Raw genomic sequence first — 6,105 nt, forward strand, 5'->3', positions numbered from 1 at the left:
CTATGTGTTAGCAGTCCTGTGTGAGAGCAGACATGTGTGTCGCAGTTGAGCTATGTGTTAGCAGTCCTATGTGAGAGCAGACGTGTGTCGCAGTTGAGCTATGTGAGCAGGATAGCTATGTGTTAGCTGAGCTATGTGTTAGCAGCAGACCTTTGTGAGAGCAGACGTGTGTGTCGAATTTGAGCTGTGTGTCAGAGAGAGAGAGAGCTATGTGATAGAGAGTTGAGCTGTGTGTCAGAGAAGAGAGCTATGTGACAGAGAGTTGAGCTGTGTGTCAGAGAATAGAGCTATGTGATAGAGAGTTGAGCTGTGTGTAGGAGAATAGAGCTATGTGATAGAGAGTTGAGCTGTGTGTCAGAGAAGAGAGCTATGTGATAGAGAGTTGAGCTGTGTGTCAGAGAAGAGAGCTATGTGATAGAGAGTTGAGCTGTGTGTCAGAGAAGAGAGCTATGTAATAGAGAGTTGAGCTGTGTGTCAGAGAAGAGAGCTATGTGATAGAGAGTTGAGCTATGTGTTAGCAGACCCATTTAAGAGCAGATCTGTGTGTTAGAGAAGAGAGCTCGGCTCTTCAGGTCTCTAAGCTGTCGGCCCCAGTGGCGAATTTGTAACGCCTCTGTATATATGCTGTACATAAACCTTGTTTAACTTACCGTCGTCTCGTTCGCTCGTCTATCAGCTCTGCGCAGAAGCAGTCGCGAGCTGAAAAACCTGTGCTACCAAACGGCTGGTGACCTTCCCGGTGGAATTCGAAGCAGTGGCGCCTTCGGGACCATGTTGGCGTCACCGTCTTTCGTAAACAGTGGTTGCAGCGGTGAGATTCGTAGCGCCCTTCGTAACCTCGTCGGAGGCGCGCTTCGCAACAACAGTGAATGCCCAAGCATTATTTATTCTCATTTTTCTGCGCCTACAAGTTGTTAGTACGGCATTTTTATTTTGTTTTCACTATTTGCTGAGTCTTCAATCTTGTGACTCAGCACTGAAAGAGGCGGACAGCGATAATGTGCTGCATAAACTTAACAAGTACAAAAATGGCTGGCATCGGGTAATACCGATACAATGCCTAGCTAGGAAACAATTGATTATTCAGGGTGTGTACATCCGCCTAGCTGCCTCTAACAACTCTGAGGTTCGCGGGCGTGGCTTTGCTTTATTGCTTTCTTCCAGACAGACACAGAAACACCACAACGAAAACAAAAGAGTTTCAAGAAAAGCGACATGCAAACTGTGCCGACAGTAACAAACACAAACATGCACGAGGCTGTGACTGAAGCATAGTCAGCCACTTTTGGACAACGGCAAAACACTGATTGAAGTGAGACGGCGGAGCTGTACAAGTGGGAGATGTCCGCGCGCACTTTCGAACACTTATTCTTCAAAGTGCCCACGTGATTATTTTTCTATGGCACCCTGATGCTTTGTTCCTATAAAGTATTTCTCATATTTAAACTCTCCCGTTTCTTTTTGTATTGCAGCGCTGATTAATGAAGCACTGCAACAGGTGAACTCTCTTATGCTTAAATGCACTGAGGATCAAACAAATCAGCAAAAAAAGTTTGGCAGATCCCACGTATCATGAGAATTGATGATATGCGAAGCACGAATGAAAAATGTTGATATGTCACTTTATAATAGGCACAACGTTATGAGGTGGAGGTGAATGATGCCGTACATGACTTCCGTGTCATTATTATTGTGTTTGGATGTATCGTTTACCTTCGTCAACTATTCACGTCTTGTGATACAAAATTTAGTATATGTTGAGCTAGCGAAACGGCCGCGAGCACGCAATGAGCGTGGTATGTTGTCATGTTCTCACATGACACACGTGTCAGGATTATTATGCTTGTACCAGCCATATATTTTGTCGTCTATTGACGTCACGTAACACCGAATTTGGTAAATGTGCAGCTAGCAATATGGCCATGAGCGCGTCATGAAGGGCCCAATATACTCCAATGTAGCGTTGACGCGCGCGCAGGCTGGCCACAGCGACGCTACGTTGGCAAAACGCGAGCACTCCGTAGTCTGACGTCACGCGAGACTAGCGTCCGTCGGCGTGGCCCGATGGCAACAGGCGCAAAATGCGACATGCTGCGTTTCTCTCTGATGTGTTACCCAGACAACGCTGCGTCTCCCTCTTTTCGTGACGGAGCGACGCCGGTTGCACTGAAACGCGCATTGTTAAGGGTCGAAGGAGGAAGTAGCTGATGGCATCCCACCGCTGCCACCAGTTGTTGCGAATGGGTGTCTACCTGTGGCGCAATTATGTAAAAGTTCCAAATCCGGACAAAGGCGGTCTCTTCCATTAAGTCGCACGCGATTGGCCCATACAAGCTGTGACGAATGCTGTGACGTTATGAGTGACGTGGACTGGGGTGTCACGTGACTCTTTTTTTTTCGGTTTTCGGAGGAAGGCGAAGGAACGGTCGGAGAAACTGTCCGAAAGCAACCGGATGGATTGAAATGGCTGCAAGGTGGCCTGGATTGGATTGAAATGGAAAAAAAATGCGCGACTTTTTGGCACCGGGGCACTTAGACAACATGGCGTTTCCCACTGACACGGTACTTCGCCTTGCCTGTGCGGTAGCTTTAACCGAGCAGAGGCGACGACGCGAGGTAAAAGATGCATTTGAAGAGTTCAGCGAAGAAGAGTTCCGGCAATGTTTTCGTCTGTCCAAACGAACAGTGCGTAGCTTGTGCGACGAACTTGACCCTATCATCGGATGCCAGCGAGCCAGTGGCCTTTCCACATAGAGAAAGGTGTTGTGCGCGTTGAGATTTTTCGCCACCGGTAGCTTCCAGAAGAGCATTGGTCGCGAGGAACACATCGGCATGTCTCAGCCGGCGGTGAGCAACACCATCCACGAGGTGACGGAGGCGATCATTACCGTGGCTGCTAGAAAAAGGGTGGCGGACTTCCTACTGACAACAGCTGCTAAGGATGAGGCAAAGGTGGAGTTTGTGCTACGCGGTTGCATCCCAGAAGTGCTGGCGTGTGCCGATGGCACGTTGGTCACCATTCGCAAGCCAGAGGGATTCAGACTGGCTGACACGGCGAGCTTCATGTCCAGAAGGGGCTATTATGTCCTGAACGTCATGATCGTAAGTACTGTTAGGATCGTTTATTACTCGCCCTTCGGAGCAATTGTTCAGTTGTGACGCCAAAGCTGGAAAAGTAATAATGCAACGAATGAAAAAGAACCTGCAGGGAATTGGGTGCGAGCTAGATGGTGGCTCGCAAGGCCTCGGTAATAATAAGTGGCAAGTGTTTTGTGCGTGAGCCAGTTGCCGTTTTTGCACTGGCAAGCATACGCAATTGAATTGTGCATTTTAGAGGTAATCGGTAATGTGGGCAGCAGACGTAGCAGAAGTATATACACGACAGGGAAGTATTTCCAACACGAAAGTGCTTACAATCACAATTGCACGAGCTGGCTTTGGTATTTACGAGTGTTCTTTCCCAAGAGCAACGCGTAGCTTTTCACTTATCGATCATTCAGTGGAAGTCGTAGCCATGTGTACAGCAGAGGTGGGGTCGTTGCCCCCCCCTCCCCCCTCCTTAGTGTGCTACACCCTGTGTTTCCTTCTAAGTGAAGCTCCTTGTACCAATCACTGTACTAGTACGCATTGTTTCCTGCATATGCGTAGAAAAAAGGATTTATTCTGAGTATAAATGCAGTACTATTTTATATCGCTCCTCATCGCAAATGTGCAAAGCATGGCTGCGCATAATTGTCATAGACCCATGATTCCCAGGTTCGTGCCACGACTCCTGGGTGTGGGAACACAACCCACTGCGTGCACGCCTAGCTGCACATCTGCAGCCTGGCGAATATCTGCTTGGTAAGTATTAATGTGTACTATCTGGGCAGAGCACTCAGCTTTTATGCTTGCATTGCAGGAGACGCAGGCTATCCCCTCAAGCCATGGCTCCTAATTCCAGTCCTTGGCAGTCAACCGTGCAACACTTCCGAAGGCCGATACAACAAGGAGCACGCATCCATGCACAATGCTGTGTAAAGGTGTATCGCCGTGTTGAAAAGCAAGTTCCGCTGCTTGCAGCACTTTCGAACGATGCTCTACAACCCTGATCGGGCAGCGCAAATCATCTATGCTTGCTTTGCTCTCCACAACATTGCGTTGCATGCAGGCGACTGGACCTTGGACGAGTATGTCGTGGACATGCCACCAGATGAGGATGACGATGGAGAGCCAAGGGGGAGCCATATGCTCACACCACGCAACGTGCTGCTCAGAGACGGCAGCAGCGCTGTCTTGGACCTTTTTTGAAGTACACAGGAACGGTGAGTTTTCATGTTTTCATATCTCACACATAATTTATTTACACTGATTCTAGTGCATCTAGACAAGAAAGGACTGTGTTTGCCACATTTGAATACACAAAGTACTTACTTTTGCTTCAATATGAAGCAAGGTGGCAATGTCAAAATGCACCATTTTCTTTAAATGGCACATGAAATATGCAACAGAACCACCCTTTTCCATATTAGCGATCACAGTCACAACAGACTAGATTGGAGCAAGCATATATGAGCGGCATTCTGTGCTGAATGTTGCTATCACAAAATTGTGCGAACAATGAAGCAACGTCTCAAAATTCTTTTCACCAGAACGCATAAAAATCGAGATTCCATTAGTAACATGTTGTATGAACACATGATACATAAGTCCATATCTTCTCATAGTGACTGACTACAAGCATTCAATTGTGCACGCCAGGCTTGACGAGCAATTGTGCTCATCAAGTTGTGCTGTTTTTTTGCTCATTGTCCTAAACACTGTGTGAAGGTTAAAATAACATTTAATTTGAATTCACGACTGCAGTCATGCTGCAATGCTAAAAATACGCAAATCAAGACGGCAAACAACAGGCGAGTTGTTTTGATAACATACAGCATGAATAATTCGCTCAGCCATCTCGCGGCTCCCAAACCATACCACGTTCGAAATTTATTCCCGCAAAGAGTCGTTTACAATGAAAACTAGATGAAATCAATCGCTGGCATGTTGCTGTGATGACCATTTTCCTTTGTGAAACTGTGCGAGATGACCACTTACTAGCTTAGCGCTCCCAAACAAGATTCAGAATGTAGTTGTTGCATCTTAGCCTCATTGTGCTGAAATGAAAATATCACAGTGAACTGCAAAACAGTGTGATGCAAAAAGATATCACATTACTACACTATGTGGTAATGCTGAATAAAAATCACAGTGAGCTAGAAAACACAGTGGGACAATACAAATATCACAGAAACATTAACAGAAAATGTCAACTATACACTTGTGGTCTCCGTGTGAATGACTAGACACCTTTGAAATGTGGGTAAAAAACACTGCCACTAGAACAGCTCGAACATACATTTAGAAATTCATATATCGAACATAAAAAATGCTGCACTCCTTGTACAAAGTAAATGCTAACCTAAATCTAGTAATATGCACTAAATGCAAACAAAAAACGAATAAAATAAAACATGAACAGCAACACGTAAACATATCAAAAACACTAAACCAATTATGAATAATAAAAAGTTGAAAACATGGCGAAAAACAAACTAAACTATGTATATGTCTCCCGAAGCGTATAAAATTGAACATGAACAGCAGCACCTAAACACATTGAAACCGACAAATCATTAATGAATGATGACAAGAAAAAACATTGAACACATGACGAAAAATTAAACTAAACTACATATCCCTTTCTCGCAGAAAGCCCTCAGCCATGGCCAGTGCCCTCCTGTGCCGCTGCCACACGCCGTGCTGCAGAAGCGATGCGGGTGTTTGATTTTTCATTTCCCACAGCACCTGCGATGAATCGTCAAGGTGTAAATGTTTAAGTGAGCTGCCGGCAAACCCTTAACCATTTCGTGGCTGGAAGCTGCTCCTGCTGCCAAGAATTGCAATGGGCACAACAATTTCCCCTCAGTTGAAGATCAACTGGCCTGATGGCATCCTTTGAAAGTGGGAAGCTTTGTGTACAAGCTATGCCCTCCTCGTGCGGACCTACAAACATTTGTTGAAACTGCTCTTTATTAATGTCCTCAAATGCATCTCTCACCATGAAAGAGCCCCAGGGCTAAC

General features: G+C 45.9%; 1 long non-coding RNA gene across 1 annotated transcript; it reads left to right on the forward strand.

Annotated features, from left to right (window-relative positions):
• The first annotated feature begins 2,985 nt into the window (after nt 1–2,985).
• On the forward strand, nt 2,986–5,785 carry LOC142769019 (uncharacterized). Its single transcript, XR_012885605.1, has 4 exons — nt 2,986–3,102; nt 3,757–3,843; nt 3,902–4,304; nt 5,734–5,785. It is a non-coding gene; the product is annotated as an uncharacterized LOC142769019 (long non-coding RNA).
• Nucleotides 5,786–6,105: the final 320 nt, after the last annotated feature.

Source organism: Rhipicephalus microplus, chromosome 1 (genome assembly GCF_043290135.1).
Source record: "Rhipicephalus microplus isolate Deutch F79 chromosome 1, USDA_Rmic, whole genome shotgun sequence".
Lineage (NCBI taxonomy): Eukaryota > Metazoa > Arthropoda > Arachnida > Ixodida > Ixodidae > Rhipicephalus > Rhipicephalus microplus.